The following is a 22,791-nucleotide window of genomic DNA, read 5'->3' on the forward strand; positions in this document are numbered from 1 at the left end:
ATCAACTTGGCATGCTCTTCGTTTCTGAACAGACGTTTCAACTGTGTTATTATAGGAGCATACCACATCACCTTCGCAGGACCCTCTTCCTGGGGGGCTCGCCGTCAACATCACCAGGGTCATCTCGTCTGATCTTATACCGCAATGCACAGCATACCGGGCATGCATTCAGATCCTTGTATGCACCGCGGTAGAGGATGTAGTCATTAGGGCAAGCATGTATCTTCTCCACCTCCAATCCTAGAGGGCATACGACCTTCTTTGCTGCGTATGTACTGTCGGGCAATTCGTTATCCTTTGGAAGCTTCTTCTTCAATATTTTTAGTAGCTTCTCAAATCCTTTGTCAGCCACAGCATTCTCTGCCTTCCACTGCAGCAATTCCAGTACGGTACCGAGCTTTGTGTTACCATCTTCGCAATTGGGGTATAACCCTTTTTTGTGATCCTCTAACATGCGATCGAACTTCAGCTTCTCCTTTTGACTTTCGCATTGCGTCTTTGCATCGACAATGACCCGGCGGAGATCATCATCATCGGGCACATCGTCTGGTTCCTCTTGATCTTCACCAGCTTCACCCGTTGCAGCATCATTAGGCACATCGTCTGGTTCCTCTTGATCTTCACCAGCTCCCCCCGTTGCAGCATCACCGTATTCAGGGGGCACATAGTTGTCATCGTACTCTTCTTCTTCGCCGTCTTCCATCATAACCCCTATTTCTCCGTGCCTCGTCCAAACATTATAGTGTGGCATGAAACCCTTGTAAAGCAGGTGGGAGTGAAGGATTTTCCGGTTAGAGTAAGACCTCGTATTCCCACATTCAGTGCATGGACAACACATAAAACCATTCCGCTTGTTTGCCTCAGCCGCATCGAGAAACTCATGCACGCGCTTAATGTACTCGCAGGTGTGTCTGTCACCGTACATCCATTGTCGGTTCATCTGCGTGCATTATATATAATTAAGTGTCCAAATTAATAGAAGTTCATCATCACATTAAAACCAAAGTGCATACATAGTTCTCATCTAACAACATATAGCTCTCGAGAGCATCTAATTAATTAAACCATACATTGGAACTATGTAAAACATTTCAATGCGAAAACAAATGCGATCATAATCGCAACCAAGGTAACAATTGATCCAACGGCATAATGATACCAAGCCTCAGTATGAATAGCATATTTTCTAATCTTTCTAATCTTCAAGCGCATTGCATCCATCTTGATCTTGTGATCATCGACGACATCCGCAACATGCAACTCCAATATCATATTATCCTCCTCAATTTTTTTATTTTTTCCTTCAACAAATTGTATTCTTCTTCAACTAAATTTAACCTCTCGACAATAGGGTCGGTTGGCACATTCACATACATCCTACATAAATAAAATCTATGTCACATTGGTCGGCATAATTTTCATAAACAATAAATGAACTAATAGTTATAAAGATAATATATATACCACATCCGAATCATAGACAGGACGAGGGCCGACGGGGCCGGATACCAAAACCATCGCACTATATAAGATGCAATAATAAAAGTAAGAAAATAATACAAGTATCTATGTAAACATACAAGTAAGAATACTTTTCCTTTCAGAAAGAAGATAAGAACAAGAGGCTCACCACGGTGGTGCCGGTGATGAGCTCGGCGCGGGTGATCGACGGCGGTGAAGACGGGGACGGGGCGTGACGGACCGCTAAACCTAGACAAATATTATGGAAAATGGAGCTTGGAGGTCGAGCTTGGAGAGGAGAAAGCTTAAGTAGTGTGGCTCGGGCATTCCATCGAACACCTTGTGTGCATAGGAGGTGAGCTAGAGCACCACCAAGCCCTCTCCCCCTCGGCCAGAGAAAAACAGAGCACTAGGGTGCTCTGCTCGCGAGCGAGGGGTATATATAGGCACCTCATTGGTCCCGGTTGGTGACATGAACCGGGACTAAAGGGGAGCCTTTGGTCCCGGTTCAAGCCACCAACCGGGACCAATGGTGGTGGGCCAGGAGCGAGGCCCATTGGTCCCGGTTCATCCCACCAACCGGGACCAAAAGGTCCAGATGAACCGGGACCAATGGCCCACGTGGCCCGGCCGCCCCCCTGGGCTCACGAACCGGGACCAATGCCCACATTGGTCCCGGTTCTGGACTAAACCGGGACTAATGGGCTGACCCGGCCTGGACCAAAGCCTTGTTCTCTACTAGTGGATATAGCAGAATGTAACATGCCAAAACATGGGAGCCGGGAAAACCCAACATTTTACCAAAGACATGATTCGGAGCTGATGCATATAAGGACAAACTTGCGATGCCGAACACTCCCTAAGGTATTCGGTCTTTATAACATATGCCGGGCTGAACAATGCCCTTAATAATAAAACCCCGAGTGTCTAGGTACGTGCAATATCCTAACATGGCCACATGCCAAGAACGTCAGTAGCCTTCTCGGTTGTATTGAGTATCCGGAGGATGTGAACAACAAGAGACAGTAAAAAAGGTTTACGCAGGGTCTTAATCTGAAAAGAAACCTTTGAGCGGGTCCCTGCTGCACATCTGCGCCTGTGTCTCCATTGTGCTGTGTCCTGGACGGGTGTAGCACGATTTTCATCTGTAAAAGAGAAGAACTTAGGTGAAAGTTGTCGTGCCAAAAAATTGGTTATTATCAATAAACTAATAAAATTCAAGATAAGTCAGGTTGAGCCGAGCTAGCCCTGATTACACGCGGGAAGCCCCTGGTACCGTTTATGAGGGTTTAACCATCAAACCAATCTCATGTATTTGTAGTGATGCGCCGGACTCGTCTATCCGTGTTTGTGGTCTTGACGACCCATCGTTTATTCTGGTTGCTGAGGCCGTCTAGTGCTCGGCTGTTAAATCCACCGCACATTCTTCCTCGCGTAGAGAACTCTCAATATTTCCACTAACGGTGATGGTGCCACGTGGATCGGGCATCTTAAGCTTGAGAGAAGCATAATGCGGTAGTGCATTAAAACGAACGAAAGCCGCTCTTCCGAGTAGTGCTTGATAGCCACTTCGGAATGGAGCGATGTAGAAAGTTAACTTTTTGCTTCAGAAATTGTCGGAAGAACCGAATACAACCTCTAGCAATTGAGAGCCCGTACAGCGGGCCTCTTGGCCTGGTATTACTCCCTTGAAGGTAGTATTGCTGTGGCTGATTTTTGTCGGGTCTATCCCCATTTTGCGGATTGTGTCCTGATATATCAGATTTAGGCCATTGCCGCCGTCCATGAGGACTCGTGTGAGATGGTATCCGTTTATTATTGAGTCTAACACCAAAGCAGCCACTCCTTCATGCCGAATGATTACCGCATGATCCCCGCGATCAAAAGTGATCGGGCAGGCCAACCAGGGGTTGAACCTAGGGGTGACGGGCTCTATGGCGCGTGTGTCTCGGAGTGCATATTTGCTTCACCTCTTTGTCACATGGATCATGTTTACTGTTTTGACCTCTGGTGGGAATTTTTTCTGTCCTCCAGTAGTTTGCTAGCGAGGTTCGTCCTCGTCTTCGCTTGGTGTCTTCCCCCTTGTGTTCGGCGGTTAGTTTCTGGCCTACTTGAAGACCCAACATTCTCTATGGGTGTGATTTGCAGGTATATCAGGGGTGCCATGAATCTGACATAGTTTGTCAAGAATCTTGTTTAGGCCAGACGGTACGTCTCTGCTGCCTTTGAAAGGCTTTTTCCGCTGACTTGGTCGAGAGCCCCTGAATCCGGCATTGACCGCCGTATTATCTGGGCTATCTTCTTTATTTTGACGCTTGTTTTTATTGCATCGTAGTTTTCCATTGCCATCCCTGACTTCGGATGTGCTTGGGTCGCTGGTGCTACTGCGGGCTAACCAGCTATCTTCACCCACGCAAAAGCGGGTCATGAGGCTTGTTAGGGCTGCCATTGTTCTCGGTTTTTCTTGGCCGAGGTGTCTGGCAAGCCATTCGTCTCAGGCACTTTGTTTTGAAAGCTGCTAAGGCTTCGGCGTCCAGACAGTCGACGATTTGGTTCTTCTTAGTGAGAAACCTGTTCCAAAGCTTTCGGGCGGACTCTTCGGGATGTTGAATTATATGGCTTAAATCGTCTGCATCTGGAGGTCGGACATAGGTCCCTTGAAAATTAGCTAGAAAAGCGTCCTCGAGATCCTCCCAACTTCCAATTGAGTTTTCGGGGAGGCTTTTGAGCCAGCACCGAGCTGGTCCTTTAATCTTGAGGGGCTAGTATTTGATGGCATGGAGATCGTTTCCGCGAGCCATATGGATATGGAGGATAAAGTCCTCAATCTAGACCCCAGGGTCTGTGGTCCCGTCATACGTCTCTATGTTCACTAGTTTGAATCCTTCTAGGAATTCATGGTCCAGCACCTCATCGGTGAAACGTAGGGAGTGTGCGGCACCCCTGTATTGGGATGTGCCATGGCGTTCGGATGGTTGTAGTATTCGGTTTTGATTTTGTGCCGGTGCGCGCTTCCTAGATCCATAGATGGATCTAGTCGTACCACACTTTTGGCGCAAGTCCTCACGTAGATCGTGTGTTGACTTATGTGCGACTTTGTTAGCCGCTCTATCACGGTCACAAGGTGGTGGATCCGGCCGGTTGGCCGTTTCATTTTTTCGCTGTGTAGGCTCTAAGGCTTCATCATCGAATTCAGGTAATAGCTTGCACTTTGGATAGCTCTTTGTGTGGTAACTTCCACCGTACTTTGCTTCATTGTCGAGCACTTTGTTCCACCTGCTGTTGAGCATATTTTGTGCGGCCTTAAGCCTTTGCTTCTGCTTCTTTAGACTCCTCCCTGTGGCAATAAGCCTTCTGCGGAGGTTCTCTTGCTCCAAGTGCGTTTCCGGGATGATGTGTGCATCTTCGTCCGGACTGTTTTCCTCCCCAGAGGGGGTTTGATGAGGTTTATCCTCGGCGTCGCCGTGTTCGGACGTCAGATCCGTACTATGTTCGTTGCTTGCAGCTTCATCGTGCTCTGCTGCTGGGGCAATGGGGTCGTTGTTTCCTCTAGAGTAGACTGGAATGTTATTTTCTCTTGCGCTATTATCGTTGTTTTTGCTATGGCGGGACTTAGAGCGGCGCCGCTGATGTCGGCGCTTGGGTTGCTTCTTGGAGGGGCCATCATCTGTTGTCTCTTCGCCATTGCCTTCTTTGGGTGTATCCACCATGTATATGTCATGTGATGAAATGGCTATCCGGCGCCCTGTGGGCGCTGGTTCCTATTCGTCTCCTGCATCTTCGTCCATGCCGTCGATGTCTTCGGAGTCGAAGTTGAGCATGTCGGTTAAGTCGTCGACAGTGGCTACTAAGTGGGTGGTGGGTGGGCAGCGAATTTCTTCGTCATCCGCATCCCATTCTAGTCGGACATAGTTCGACCAAGTTTCTCCTGACAAGGAGAGAGACCTTAATGAATTTAGCACATCGCCGAAAGGCGAGTGCTGCAAGATATCCACGGAGGTGAACTCCGTGATCAGCGCCCAGTCGGATTCGATAGGCAGGGATGCAGGCGGCTCGGAGTCCGTGGCCGGAGACGAATCCAGTGGTTCGGCGACACGGCTCTCGAAGGGGGTGAAATCAGTATCCGGCTCCATCGCCACTGAGAGTTCGGCCTCCTTGGCGGGGTCTATCCCTCCGTCCTTGGATGGCGCAATTTGCTCCGGATTGAAGGCCAGAGTAGTTGCAGATGCGATCTCCCGAACACTGTCTGATGGCAGAGTTACGTCGTGCTCGTCATGACTGTGCGGCGCACCTGACACAGGCTCGAATCCGTCGAAGATCAAGTCTCCGCGGATGTCGGCAGTGTAGTTTAAGTTTCCAAATCTGACCTGATGGCCAGGGGCGTAGCTCTCGATCTGCTCCAGATGGCCAAGCGAATTGGCCTGTAGTGCGAAGCCGCCGAATACAAAGATCTGTCCGGGGAGGAAAACCTCACCCTGGACCGCATCGCTACCGAAGATCGAAAGAGCCATCAAGCCTTTTGGTGACAACAAAGTGGAACTCTCAATGAATGCACCAATGTCGTTGTCGAAACCGGTGGATCTCGGGTAGGGGGTCCCGAACTGTGTGTCTAAGGCGGATGGTAACAGGAGGCCAGGGACACGATGTTTACCTAGGATCGGGCCCTCTTGATGGAGGTAATACCTTACGTCCTGCTTGATTGTTCTTGATGATATGAGTATTACAAGAGTTGATCTACCACGAGATCGTAGAGGCTAAACTCTAGAAGCTAGCCTATGGTATGATTGTATATCTTGTCCTACGGACTAAACCCTCGGGTTTATATAGACACCGGAGGGGGATAGGGTTACACAGAGTCGGTTACAAGGGAGGAGATCTACATATCCGTATTGCCTAACTTGCCTTCCACACCAAGGAGAGTTCCATCCGGACACGGGACGAAGTCTTCAATCCTGTATCTTCATAGTCCAACAGTCTGGCCAAAGGATATAGTCCGGCTGTCCGGAGACCCCCTAATCTAGGACTCCCTCAAGGTCAATACCTATGGCGTGAATCTTTTAAAGGAACTCTCTATGGTTCATGAGAGAGCTGGAAAAGCTATGAAGAACATGGTAAAGGCATTATGGCCGACCGAAGTAGCGCAGACGATATAGCCGAACTGGCGAATCACTTTAAGGGAGGTCGTTGTGCTACCTCATGAGAAGTGCGTTGGTTTTCCCCGAAGAGGAAGGGATGATGCAACAAAGTAGCGTAAGTATTTCCCTCAGTTTTTGAGAACCAAGGTATCAATCCAGTAGGAGGCTACGCGCGAGTCCCTCGTACTTGCACAAAACAAATAAATCCTCGCAACCAACGCAAATAGGGGTTGTCAATCCCCATAAGGCCACTTACGAGAGTGAGATCTGATAGATATGATAAAGATAATATTTTTGGTATTTTTATGATGAAGATGCAAAGTAAAATAAAATCAAAGTAAATAGCAAAGGAAATAACTAAGTAGTAGGACATCAATATGATAAAGATAGACCCGGGGGCCATAGGTTTCACTAGTGGCTTCTCTCGAGAGCATAAGTATTCTACGGTGGGTGAACAAATTACTATGGTGCAATTGACAGAATTGAGCATAGTTATGAGAATATCTAGATATGATCAGGTATGTAGGCATCACGTCCGAGACAAGTAGACCGACTCCTGCCTGCATCTACTACTATATATTACTCCACTCATCGACCGCTATCGAGCATGCATCTAGAGTATTAAGTTAAAAACAGAGTAACGCCTTAAGCAAGATGACATGATGTAGAGGGATAGACTCATGAAATATGAAGAAAACCCCATCTTGTTATCCTCGATGGCAACAATACAATACATGCCCTGCTGCCCCTACTGTCACTGGGAAAGGACACCGCAAGATTGAACCCAAAGCTAAGCACTTCTCCCATTGCAAGAAAGATCAATCTAGTAGGCCAAACCAAACTGATAATTCGAAGAGACTTGCAACGATAACCAATCATACATAAAAGAATTCAGAGAAGATTCAAATATTATTCATAGATATACTTGATCATAAACCCACAATTCATCGGTCTCAACAAACACACCGCAAAAAGAAGATTACATCAAATAGTTCTCCACAAGAGAGGGGGAGAACATTGTATTGAGATCCAAAAAGAGAGAAGAAGCCATCTAGCTACTAACTATGGACCCGTAGGTCTGAAGTAAATTACTCACACTTAATCGGAGGGGCTACGGTGATGATTTAGAAGCCCTCCGTGATTGATGCCCCCTCCGGCGGAGCTCTGAAACAGGCCCCAAGATGGGATCTCATGGATACAGAAAGTTACGGCGGTGGAATTAGGGTTTTGGCTCTGTATCTGATCGTTTGGGGGTACATGGATATATATATAGGAGGAAGGAGTTCGTCGGTGGAGCAACAGGGGGCCCACGAGGGTGGAGGGCGCGCCTGGGGGGGGGGGGGTTGGCGCGCCCCCTACCTCGTGGTATCCTCTTTTCTTTCTTGACGTAGGGTCCAATTCTCCCGGGTCTTGTTCGTTGAGAAAATCACGTTCCCGAAGGTTTCATTCCGTTTGGACTCCGTTTGATATTCCTTTTCTTCCAAACCCTAAAATAGGTGAAAAACAACAGTTCTGGGATGGGCCTCCGGTTAATAGGTTAGTCCCAAAAATAATATATAAGTGGATAATAAAGCCCAATAATGTCCAAAACAGTAGATAATATAGCATGGAGCAATCAAAAATTATAGATACGTTGGAGACATATCAAGCATCCTCATGCTTAATTCTTGCTCGTCATCGAGTAGGTAAATGATAAAAACATAATTTTTGATGTCGAGTGCTACTTGGTATAATTTTAATGTAATTCTTCTTAATTGTGGTATGAATATTCAGATCCAAAAGATTCAAGACAAAAGTTCATATTGACATAAAAATAATAACACTTCAAGCATACTAACTAAGCAATTATGTCTTCTCAAAATAACATGCATAAAGAAAGTTATCCCTACAAAATCATATAGTCTGGCTATGCTCCATCTTCACCACACAAAATATTTAGATCATGCACAACCCCGATGACAAGCCAAGTAATTGTTTAATACTTTTGACATTCTCAAAACTTTTTCAATTTTCACGCAATATATGAGCGTGAGCCATGGATATAGCACTATAGGTGGAATAGAATTGTGGTTGTGGAGAAGACAAAAAGGGAGAAGATAGTCTCACATCAACTAGGTGTATCAATGGGCTATGGAGATGCCCATCAATAGATATCAATGTGAGTTAGTACGGATTGCCATGCAACGGATGCACCAGAGCTATAAGTATATGAAAGCTCAAAGAGAAACTAAGTGGGTGTGCATCCAACTTTCTTGCTCATGAATACCTAGGGCATTTTGAGGAAGCCCATCATTGGAATATACAAGCCAAGTTCTATAATGAAAATTCCCACTAGTATATGAAAGTCATAAGATGAGAGACTCTCTATTATGAAGATCATGGTGCTACTTTGAAGCACAAGTGTGGTAAAAGGATAGTAGCATTGTCTCTTCTCTCTTTTTCTCTCATTTTTTTATTTGGGCCTTTTCTTTTTTTATGGACTCTTTTTTTTCTTTCTTTTTCTCCTTTTTTTGTCCGGAGTCTCATCCTGACTTGTGGGGGAATCATAGTCTCCATCATCCTTTCCTCACTGGGACAATGCTCTAATAATGATGATCATCACACTTTTATTTTTCTTACAACTCAACAATTACAACTCGATACTTAGAACAAAATATGACTCTATATGAATGCCTCCGGTGGTGTACCGGGATATGCAATGAATCAAGAGTGACACGTATGAAAGAATTATGAATGGTGGCTTTGCCACAAATATGATGTCAACTACATGATCATGCTAAGAAATATGACAATGATGGAGTGTGTCATAATAAACAGAACGGTGGAAAGTTGCATGGCAATATATCTCGGAATGGCTATGGAAATGCCATAATAGGTAGGTATGGTGGCTGTTTTAAGGAAGGTATATGGTGGGTGTATGATACCGGCGAAAGGTGCGCGGTATTAGAGAGGCTTGCAAAGGTGGAAGGGTGAGAGTGTGTATAATCCATGGACTCAACATTAGGCATAAAGAACTCATATACTTATTGCAAAAATATACAAGTTATCAAAGCAAAGTATTACGTGCATGCTCCTAGGGGGATAGATTGGTAGGAAAAGACCATCGCTCGTCCCCGACCGCCACTCATAAGGAAGACAATCAATAAATAAATCATGCTCCGACTTCATCACATAACGGTTCACCATACATGCATGCTACGAGAATCACAAACTTTAACATAAGTATTTCTCAAATTCACAACTACTCAACTAGCACAACTTTAATATCACCATCTTCATATCTCAAAACAATTATCAAGCATCGAACTTCTCATAGTATTCAACATACTCATAAGAAAGTTTTATTGTTAATCTTGTATACCAAGCATATTAGGATTTTAAGCAAATTACCATGCTATTTAAGACTCTCAAAATAATCTAAGTGAAGCATAAGAGATCAATAGTTTCTATAAAACAAATCCACCACCGTGCTCTAAAAGATATAAGTGAAGTACTAGAGCAAAACGATATAACTCAAAAGATATAAGCGAAGCACATAGAGTATTCTAACAGATTCCAAATCATGTATGGCTCTCTCAAAAGGTGTGTATAGCAAGGATGATTGTGCTAAACTAACAAGAAAAGACTCAAATCATACAAGACGCTCCAAGCAAAACACATATCATGTGGCGAATAAAAATATAGCTCTAAGTAAAGTTACCGATAGAAGTAGACGAAAGAGGGGATGCCTTCCGGGGCATCCCCAAGCTTTGGCTTTTAGGTGTCCTTAGATTATCTTGGGGATGCCATGGGCATCCCAAAGCTTAGGCTCTTGCCACTCCTTGTTCCATAATCCATCAAATCTTTACCCAAAACATTAAAACTTCACAACACCAAACTTAAAGTAGAAAATCTCGTGAGCTCCGTTAGTGAAAGAAATTAAAAGACCACTTCAAGGTACTATAATGAACTCATTATTTATTTATATTGGTGTTATAACTACTGTATTCCACCGTCTCTATGGTTTATAAACTATTTTACTAGCCATAGATTTATAAACTATTCTGCAATGAACTCATTCTTTATTTATATTGGTGTTAAATCTACTATATTCAAACTTCTCTATGGTTTATAAACTATTTTACTAGCCATAGATTCATCAAAACAAGCAAACAACACACGAAAAACAGAATCTGTCAAAAACAGAACAGTCTGTAGTAATCTGTAGCTAGCGCAAGATCTGGAACCCCAAAAATTATAAAATAAATTGCCGGACTAGAGGAATTTATCTATTAATGATCTGCAAAAATAATTAACTAAATATCACTTTCCAAATAAAAATGGCAGTACTTCTCGTGAGCACTAAAGTTTCTGTTTTTTACAGCAAGTTCAACAAGACTTTCCTCAAGTCTTCCCAACGGTTCTACTTGGCACAAATACTAATTAAACACAAAAAACACAACCAAAAAATAGGCTAGATAAATTATTTATTACTAAACAGGAGCAAAAATCCAGTAATAAAAATAAAATTGGGTTGCCTCCCAACAAGCGCTATCGTTTAACGCCCCTAGCTAGGCATAACAAAAAAGGATAGATCTAGGTATTGCCATCTTTGGTAGGAAATCCATAAGTGGCTCTAATAATAGATTCGTAAGGTAATTTAATTTTCTTTCTAGGAAAGTGTTCCATGCCTTCCTTAATGGAAATTGGAATCTAATATTTCCTTCATATCAATAATTGCACCTATCGTTCTAAGGAAAGGTCTACCAAGAATAATAGGACATGAAGGATTGCAATCTCTGTCAAGAACAATAAAGTCTACGGGCACATAATTCCTATTTTCAACAATAATAACATCATTAATTCTTCCCATAGGTTTCTTAATAGTGGAATCCGCAAGGTGCAAGTTTACAGAGCAATCATCAAAATCACGGAAACCTAACAAATCACAGAAAGTTTTTGGAATCGTGTAAACACTAGCACCCAAATCACATAAAGCGTATCATTCATGGTCTTTAATTTTAATTTTAATAGTTGGCTCCCACTCATCATAAAGTTTTCTAGGGATAGAAACTTCCAATTCAAGATTTTCTTCATAAGATTGCATCAAGGCATCAACGATATGTTTAGTACACGCTTTATTTTGACTATAAGCATGAGGGGAATTTAGCATGGATTGCAACAAGGAAATACAATCAATCAAAGAGAAATTTTCATAGTTAAATTCCTTGAAATCCATAATAGTGGTTTTAGCAACATCTAGGGTTTTAATTTCTTCAATCCCACTTTTATCAAATTTAGCATCAAGATCAACAAATTCTGAATTCTTGGAACACCTTCTAGGTAAAGGTGGATCATATTTAGTCCCATAATTATCAAGATTCATATTGCAAAACAAAGATTTAATAGGGGACACATCAATAACTTTTAGATGTTCATCATTATTTTCATAGGAACTAGAAGAACACGCATCCTAGCGGTTCTTTCTTAGCACGCATCCTAGCGGTTATTTCTCTGCACTCATCAATGGAAATTCTCATGGCTTTGAGAGACTCATTGATATCATGCTTTGGTGGAATAGATCTAAGTTTCAAAGAATCAACATCAAGAGCAATTCTATCAACGTTCCTAGCCAAATCATCAATATTAAGCAATTTTTCTTCAATCATAGCATTAAAATTCTTTTGCGAAGTAATAAATTCTTTAATATTAGATTCAAAATCAGAGGGTATCTTATTATAATTTCCATAATAATTGTTGTAGGAATTACCATAATTATTAGAGGGATTACTAGGATAAGGCATAGGGTCGAAATTTCCTCTATACGCGTTGTTACCAAAATTGTTCCTACCAACAAAATTCACATCCATAGATTCATTATTATTCTCAATCAAAGTAAACAAGGGCATATCATTAGGATAAGAAGAAACACTCTTATCAGAAAATAATTTCATAAGTTCATCCATCTTTCCACTCAAAACATTAATTTCTTCTATCGCATGCACCTTTTTATTAGTAGATCTTTCAGTATGCCATTGAGAATAATTAACCATAATATTATCTAGGAGTTTAGTAGCTTCTCCTAATGTGATTTCCATAAAAGTGCCTCCCGCGGCCGAATCTAAAAGATTTCTAGAAGCAAAATTCAATCCGGCATAAAATATTTGTATAATCATCCACAAATTTAAACCATGATTAGGGCAATTACGTATCATTAATTTCATTCTCTCCCAACCTTGTGCAGCATGTTCATGATCAAGTTGCTTATAGTTCATAATATCGTTTCTCAGAGAGATGATCTTAGCGGGAGGAAAATACTTAGAGATAAAAGCATCTTTGCACTTATTCCATGAATCAATACTATTTTTAGGCAAAGACGAAAACCAAGCTTTAGCACAATCTCTAAGCGAAAAAGGAAATAGCTTCAATTTAACAATATCATTATCCACATCTTTCTTATTTTGCATGTCACACAAATCAACAAAGCTATTTAGATGGGTAGCGGCATCTTCACTAGGAAGGACGAAAAATGGATCTTTCATGACAAGATTTAGCAAAGCAGTATTAATTTCACAAGATTCAGCATCGGTAAGAGGAGCAATCGGAGTGCTAATAAAATCATTGTTGTCGGTATTGGTGAAGTCACACAATTTAGTATTATCTTGAGCCATCGTGACAAGCAAGCAAACTAACGCACAAGCAAACAAAAAGCAAGGGGCCAAAAAGAAGCAAATAGAGAGGGCGGATAGAGAGAGAGAGGGCGAATAAAATGGCAAGGGTGAAGTGCGGGAGAGGAAAACGAGAGGCAATTGGAAAATAATGTAATGCGGGAGATAAGGGTATGTGATGGGTACTTGGTATGTTGACTTTTGTGTAGACCTCCCCGGCAATGGCGCCAGAAATCCTTCTTGCTACCTCTTGAGCACTGCGTTGGTTTTCCCCGGAGAGGAAGGGATGATGCAGCAAAGTAGCGTAAGTATTTCCCTCAGTTTTTGAGAACCAAGGTATCAATCCAGTAGGAGGCTACGTGCGAGTCCCTCGTACCTGCACAAAACAAATAAATCCTCGCAACCAACGCAAATAGGGGTTGTCAATCCCTATAAGGCCACTTACGAGAGTGAGATCTGATAGATATGATAAAGATAATATTTTTGGTATTTTTATGATAAAGATGCAAAGTAAAATAAAAGCAAAGTAAATAGCAAAGGAAATAACTAAGTAGTAGGAGATTAATATGATAAAGATAGACCCAGGGGCCATAGGTTTCACTAGTGGCTTCTCTCGAGAGCATAAGAATTCTACGGTGGGTGAACAAATTACTGTTGAGCAATTGACAGAATTGAGCATAGTTATGAGAATATCTAGATATGATCATGTATGTACGCATCACGTCCGAGACAAGTAGACCGACTCCTGCCTGCATCTACTACTATATATTACTCCACTCATCGACCGCTATCCAGCATGCATCTAGAGTATTAAGTTAAAAACAGAGTAACGCCTTAAGCAAGATGACATGATGTAGAGGGGTAGACTCATGCAATATGAAGAGAACCCCATCTTGTTATCCTCGATGGCAACAATACAATACGTGCCTTGCTGCCCCTACTGTCACTGGGAAAGGACACTGCAAGATTAAACCCAAAGCTAAGCACTTTTCCCATTGCAAGAAAGTTCAATCTAGTAGGCCAAACCAAACTGATAATTCGAAGAGACTTGCAACGATAACCAATCATACATAAAAGAATTCAGAGAAGATTCAAATATTATTCATAGATAGACTTGATCATAAACCCACAATTCATCGGTCTCAACAAACACACCGCAAAAAGAAGATTACATCGAATAGTTCTCCACAAGAGAGGGGGAGAACATTGTATTGAGATCAAAAAGAGAGAAGAAGCCGTCTAGCTACTAACTATGGACTCGTAGGTCTGAAGTAAACTACTCACACTTCATCGCAGCGGCTATGGTGATGATGTAGAAGCCCTCCGTGATCGATGTCCCCTCCGGCGGAGCTCCGAAATAGGCCCCAAGATGGGATCTCGTGGATACATAAAGTTATGGCGGTGGAATTAGGGTTTTGGCTCCGTATCTGATTGTTTGGGGGTACGTGGATATATATAGGAGGAGCAACAGGGGGCCAAAGCCCTAATATACATAAAGTTATGCCCGCCCATCCTTCACCATCTCCAAGAAGACTTCTAGAGCATTATCATGGTAGCATGAATTATATACTTTAACCTTAGTTTCCTCAACTCCAGTCATGTAGTTTGCAAGGTAATCATCAGTAAATAGCTTCAAAAACCACTGAAAAAAGAAAAATATCAGATACTGAGGTCTAATTGAGTAACTTGTTGCAGGTAGGTGGAAAAGGCAACACATTACTTACCATCCTAAAGTTCACTGTTGTCTTGGACAAAGTGTAAATAAAGAGCTTAATTCCCATCACCCGTTTCTTTCGCCTATCTTTCTTAGTTTCCTCACTTGATGCTTGTTCATGAATATCTCATTGCCCCATACGCAAAAGGGATCAAAGCGTGGATCAGTACCGCTCATATATGTACCTACAAGCAACCAGTAAATGTTAGAAGCTAAATTGAGATTGCACAAATGATGTAAAATACAACTACCTGCGTTCCTAAGTACAAGTATTTTCAGAGATTTCAATATGAACTACATATGGATGTATATAGAACTATAGATATAGTTTATATTAGAATCCAGATTCACTCATTTTGCTCCTTATGTAGTCTATATTGGAATCTCTAAAAATACTTATATTTAGGAATAGATGGTGTATATGAGATGGGATGCAGCTAACCTCGACGGCAAACAACAGAACCGCCCGTTGTAGCCCTGTGTAAGTACATGGAAAGCCAATGTTAACTACAACAGGGTTAACATCCACCAAAAATAGCAAATGGTAATAAAATGGCAGCATCTGTAGTGATATGTTCATTGTGAAGAGTAGCACGGTAGCAAAGGGAGGGATTAAAAAATGGATACAACTATTAATTGCAACAGGATTAATGACATCCTAATTCATGTTTTGTAAGTTTGTAGCCATTAAAATACAACTGTTTAAAAATGCATACATCTGTTAATTGCAACAGGCTTAACGACCATTCAAACCGGTACTAATAAAAATGTAATTGGCAGAGTTAAACATCACAAGGTAGGTGCTACCATAGCAGATAATGGCCCAGTTGTCTATAAAATGGTAGGGAAAATAGCTAAAACATGTTAGGCATGTTTACTACAACATGCTTAATACATCGACCATACAAAACATAGCCATTAATTGCAACTTGTATTGGTATGATTGAACTAGTGAGTACATACTTGGTAAGTCCTGAGAGGTAGTTGCTGGGGCACTTCATCTTGGCCAGAGCCCGCCCAAAGTCCGCGGCGACGGAGGCGAACTGTTCCTCCAGGTCGAAGCATGGATTAGTGCCACTGACATGTGTACCTACAGGCAACTAGTAAATGGTAGAAGTTAAACTGCAATTGCACAAATGATGTGAAATAGACATGGGACGCAGCTATCCTCAACGGCAAACAATAGCATCGACCGTTATGACCCTGCGTAAGTACATGGACATGCATGTTAAGTACAACAGGGTTAGCATCCACCAAAAATAGCAAATGGGCAACATCTCTAGTATATCTTCGTTGCAGAGAGTAGCATGGTAGCAAATGGATAGATTAAAAAATGGATACAACTGTTAATTGCAATAGGCTTAACAACATCCTAAGTCAAGTTTTGTAAGTTTGTAGCCATTGAAATACAACTATTTGAAAATGGATTCAACTGTTAATTACAATAGGCTTAATAGCCATTGAAAACGGTACTGATAAAAATGCAATTGGCAGAGTTAAACATCACAAGGAAGGTGCTGCCAGAGAAAAGAATGGCCCAGTTGTCTATAAAAAGGTAGGGAAAGTAACAATGTGTTAGTCATGTTTACTAGAACATGCTTAATACATGGAGCGTACAGAACATAGCCATTAATCGCAACTGGTATTGGTAAGATTGAACAGGTGAGTACATACTTGGTAGGTCCTGAGAGGTAGTTGCTGGGACACTTCATCTTGGCCAGAGCCCGCCCAAAGTCAGCGGCGGCGGAGGCGAGCTGTTCCTCCAGGTCGAAGCGTGGATCAGTGCCACTGACATGTTTACCTACAGTCAACTAGTAAATGGTAGAAGTTAAACTACAATTGCAAAAATGATGTGAAATACTGTAAGACATGGGATGCAGCTAACCTCGACGGCAAACAACAGCATCGGCCGTTATGACCCTGCATAAGTACATGGACATGCATGTTAAGTACAACAGGGTTAGCATCCACCAAAAATAGCAAGTGGGCCGCATCTCTAGTATATCTTCGTTGCGGAGAGTAGCATGGTAGCAAAGGGATAGATTAAAAAATGGATACAAATGTTAATTGCAATAGGCCTAACAACATCCTAAGTCATGTTTTGTAAGTTTGTAGCCATTGAAATACAACTATTTAAAAATGGATTCAACTATTAATTGCAACATGCTTAATAGCCATTGAAACCGGTATTGATAAAAATGCAATTGGCAGAGTTAAACATCACAAGGCAGGTGCTGCAAGAGTAGAGAATGGCCCAGTTGTCTATAAAAAGGTAGGTAAAGTAGCAATGTATTAGTCATGTTTACTACAACATGCTTAATACATGGACCGTAGAGAACATATCCATTAATCACAACTGGTATTGGTAAGATTGAATCGCTGAGTACATACTTGGTAGGTCCTGAGAGGTAGTTGCTGGGGCACTTCATCTTGGCCAGAGCCTGACCAAAGTCAGCGACGGCGGAGGCGAGCTATTCCTCCGGGTCGAAGCGTCGATCAGTGCCACTGACATGTGTACCTACAGGCAACCAGTAAATGGTAGAAGTTAAACTGCAATTGCACAAATGATGTGAAATACTGTAAGTCATTGGATGCAGCTAACCTTGATGGCAAACAACAACATCGGTCATTATGACCTTGCGTCAGTACATGGACAGGCATGTTAAGTACAACAGGGTTAGCATCCACCAAAAATAGCAAATGGGCAACATCTCTAGTATATCTTCATTGTGGAGAGTAGCATGGTAGCAAATGGACAGATTAAAATATGGATACAATTGTTAATTGCAACAGGCTTAACAACATCCTAAGTGATGTTTTGTAAGTTTGTAGCCATTGAAATACAACTATTTAGAAAGTAGATTCAACTGGTAATTGCAATAGGCTTAATAGCCATTGAAACCGGTACTGATAAAAATGCAATTGGCAGAGTTAAGCATCACAAGGCAGGTGCTGCCAGAGCAGAGAATGGCCCAGTTATCTATGAAAAGGTAGGGAAAGTAGCAACGTGTTAGGCATGTTTACTAGAACTTGCTTAATACATCGACCATACAGAACATAGCCATTAATCGCAACTGGTATTGGTAAGATGGAACTCATGAGTACATACTTGGTAAGTCCTGAGAGGTAGTTGCTGGGGCACTTCATCTTGGCCAGAGCCCACCCAAAGTCAGTGGCGACGGAGGCAAGCTGTTCCTCCGGGTCGAAGAATGGATCAGTGCCACTACATGTGTACCTACAGGAAACCAGTAAATGGTAGAAGTTAAACTGCAATTGCACAAATGATGTGAAATACTGTAAGACATGGGATGCAGCTAACCTCGACGGCAAACAACAACATTGGTCGTTATGACCCTGCACTAGTAGAAAACGGGCCTATTGTCCCGGTTCGTAAGGGCCTTTTGTCCCGGTTCTTGAATCAGCACTAAAGGGTCGTTACTAATGCCATGTCCCTTTTGTCCCGCTTCAGTCCAGAACCGAGACAGATGGGCCTCCACGTGGCCTGTGCGCGGAGGCCAGGCAGGAGGGCCTTTGGTCCCAGTTAGTGGCACCAACCGGGACCAATAGGCATCCACGCGTCAGCATTTCTGTGGCTGGGGTTTTTGTTTTTTTTAAGGGGGGGGGGTTGGGGGTTTTGGGGGGTTAATTTACGTCTTTCATATATTGCGTTAGCTAGCTAATTAATAGAGAGAAGTGTCCTCTCTTATGTCCGTGCTTGGTCGACGCTACGTACGATACATACGTATAGAGAGGACTAGACACACTAGCTAGCTAGTAATCAAATGAAGCAAACAGAAGATCGTCATGAACATATATGCATACAGAGAGAAGTGATATCGACCACCTCTCTTTCTCCAAGAGGTCGAACAACAAGTTCTCGTATATCTATCCAACACTATCGGCTACATATATACAATAATTATCTCTTACAAATGTAATCTCCTATCATACAGACGCATGGTCCACATAGTATTCTCCGTGTTCAGCGATCACGCAGTCAAGAAAGAATGCCGCCAATTCCTCTTGAATTGCTCGCATGCGATCTGGTGCTAGGAGTTCATCCCGCATCCGAAACATTTAATTTGAAGAAGGGGGTCAATACATATATATATGAATGAAACTCAACACAAATGATGGTAATAAAATAAAATTGTGAATATTGTTATTTACGCACTTCATATTGTTCGTCAGAGTAGCCCCGCTCACAGGTCGTGTGGCGCCGGGACTCGCAAACATAGTATCCACAGAAATCATTCCCTTGTTCCTGCCACAACCACTTTACAAGAAATAGATGTCAATCAAACTGATAAGCAAGAATGCCAAATGGTATTGATGAAACTAGCGCTTGAATCACTAGGAGATGCGCGGAACATGCTACTATAGTACTTACTTTCGGGTGTCTAAATTCCAGCTTCTTCGGCAGTCCCGGAGCTTTTTTGGTGAATTTTCTCCAAACCCTGCCAGACAAAGAAAACAATTACTTGATATTAGAAATGAACAACGTTGCTGATATGGTGGATAATGATCGATTTAACTTACTTCTCGAGCATTTGAGTCATGTCCGCATACTCCTCGGGATCTTTTCGTTTAGAGTCCAAGACAGTTACTACTCCCTGCTCAAGCTTAATCTCTAGGAGAATATAGTGGAACCTGCGCACGCATGCATAACTCATCAATTACATTACTATAACCTTGTCTAATATATAAGGGAAACCGAATATGCACAAGACAGTAACACTCACTTGAAGTTGTAAGGAAAGAGTATTATATCTTTGTTTTCATTTATTACCAGCGATCGTAGCAAGTGTATCGGGTTAAATCGCAACCACCTACCAAACCTCCTACCAATATCAATAGCCAGGCCGACGACTCATCTCCCCAAAACCCCTCTGCCACCTTTTCGCCCGTCAACTCGCCCTGCCAAACCATCTGCTCGCCCTCTTTACCCTGCTCTGCTCCATCCACCTTCTCGCGTGCGCCGCCCACCTCCTCCACCGCCATGGCCACGTACCCATGTGACCCGCTTCCCCTTCTCCCTCCTGGCACCACTGTGATGGAAGCCAACGAGAATCACTGCCGTCGTACTTACCACTTTCTTGGTGGCGAACCTCTAGTCCAATCTGGAGACTGGGCCATCATCTCCCTTGCCCCGCCACCGGACCCCACCCAGTTTGAGGCGGATACCATGCTCATTCGCCACTTCCTTGACCACGAGCATGGCTTCCGCATTGCGGAGGTCTCACGCTGTGGCATGGGAGCGGCTTTCGTCCGCTTCGCCCACGCCTGCGACATCGACACTGCCATCGCCAACAGCCCATACTTCGTCGGCGACTCCGTCCTCCGTGTTCTTTGCCATGACAGAGGTATCAACCACCGTAACTGCACCTTTACCCATGATGCCTGGATTATGATGGTCAACTTGCCCCTGGAGGCATGGTGCCCAGACTAAGTTAGAGAGTCTGTTGCGGGTTTTGGTAAATTTCTTGTTTGGAATAGAGATCTGTCGAACCGTGCCCGTATTCTGATCAAAGTGCGTGTTCCTGACCTTCTTGAGATTCCTGTGAGCCATGCCATTTGTGAGAGTCTGGATGATTTCGGTCATGGCCAATCATGGACCTGTGTAGTTTACATTCTTGAGGCAGATCTTCTTGGGGCCATGGGAGGTGATGAGGATCCCATTCCTCCGGATGGTGTTCTGCACCCTATGCCCCATGCCCCTTTTGGAGGTATCTGGCATGATGCTGACTTTATGGATGATAATCACCATGCTGCACACGCAGCACCTGCTGCTCACCATGCTCCTAATGATATGGATGAACCTATGGTGCACACCCCTCCGCTTTGTCCCGAGCATCATGAACCCCCCATGCAACCGGCTATTGAGGCCACAGATTGCTTTGTTGTCCTTCAAGACATGATGTCAAAAATCATGGCCACCGTGCCGGCCATTTTGGAGAAACTTGCAGACTCTACTGTGTTAAGTACTCGATGTCAGATCATCAATGTGGAGGAAGAACAGGGCTCTGTCAAGAAGTGCTTGCTGGCTATCACCACTGAAGATCCTCCAATTCCAGTTGCATCCTATGTTGTCATTGCTGAATTTGCTGATGAAATACAGCCTGTCTTGGATGACCCCCTGGATATATCCTATGTTCAGCAGCCACATAAGCATGCTCTCTCTGTTTTAGTAAACCCTGCCCAAGAGATCTCTGCTCCCATGCAGCATCCACAGATGGCTTCTAGTCCTAATGCACCTTGTCCTACTCTGATGATATCTCCTGCTGTCAACAAAAGAAAGAAGGTTAATTCCCCACTGGACGTCCAAGATCTTCGTCGCAGTCGTCGACTTGATGGCCTCAGTGTTGGTTTCAAGGATCAAGCTGCTGCTAATAAAGCCAAGAAGATGAGCAACTGCAAGAAGAACCTTTCAGCTAACTTTGAATTTGAGCTCAGGGACCCACAAGTTGCGCCACCACCAGAACTCCCACTAGCTACCATTCAGGCAATTGCCACTATGTAGTGTGAGATACCTCCTGAGGAGATCTCTGGAAGTCTTATGAACTCTACTGCAGATCATGAATAATTTAGTATTTTTTGCAGTTGGGTTTGTGCTTTCAAGCCCAGTTATGGCTTTAGGCCCTTAGCTATCCAGGGCAGCTTATCTTGCTTATGTTTCTCGTATGTTGAACTTTTTTCTCTGGTTTGTAAGGAGCTATGCTCCACTATGTGGCACTATGATTTGAAGAACATTATTTGCTTATCAGCTTCTTATATGAGGTGTCTGAATGGTTATGTTATGAATGATATCCTAGCATGCATGTTGAAATGGAAATCTGTTGTTGAAGCTTGCTTAGCACATCAGCCTCATGATCTGTCAGTATTTTCAGAGATGATTAACTCATTCTCTACCCTTGACCTTTATACCAATCAGTTACTATATGAATAGGCATTGGAATATACTTAATTGGAATGTTAGAGGAATAAATTCACAAACTAGATGGGATGATCTGTGTGCAAGAATTGATGAAAGCAATTGTGGCATTATTTGTATCCGAGAAACAAAAAGAGACAATTTTGACCTGCCATACTTGAGAAATTTCTCACCCAGAAGATATAATCAATTTGCTTTCAGCCCATCTGCTGGCCTATCTGGTGGCATCATAACTATACGAAATGGTAGTCTTTTCTCTGGGACTGTAATTGACCAGTCTAATTTTCAGATCACTGTCAAACTAACCTGCAACTTATCAGGCAATATATTCCATATTAAAAATGTGTATGGCCCATGTAGTAATGAATCCAGGGCTGACTTCTTTCATTGGTTGAACTCTGTTGATGCCTCCAATATGGACAGCTGGATGTTAGTTGGGGATTTTAATCTTATTAGAAGCCCATTGGACAGGAACAAACCTGGTGGTGATACAAATAACATGTTAATGTTCAACAGCTTGATTCAGCAGCTGGACCTAGTGGAGGTCCCCCTTAAAGGCAGGAGTTTTACTTGGTCCAATATGCAAGATCTTCCACCGTTAGAAAAGATTGACTGGATTTTGACTTCTGCAAATTGGACTATTTCCTTCCCCAATACATTAGCTCATCCTCTTGCTAGAGTGACATCAGATCATGTACCTATTCATATCCAAATTGGCAGTGACATACCCAAAGCTTCCATATTCAGATTTGATTAGCTTGAATTTGATGGCTTTTATGAAACTGTGGTGCAATGCTGGAACAGAAATCATCATCTCAACAACTCTGCCAAGGATGTATCTGCCAGGTTTAAATGTCTCAGACTTGGCCTGAAAAAATGGAGTAAAAATCTATCCAGACTTAA

The sequence above is a fragment of the Triticum urartu genome, chromosome 4A (assembly GCF_056163025.1).
Source record: "Triticum urartu cultivar PI428250 chromosome 4A, HENAU_Tu73, whole genome shotgun sequence".
Taxonomy (NCBI): Eukaryota; Viridiplantae; Streptophyta; class Magnoliopsida; order Poales; family Poaceae; genus Triticum; species Triticum urartu.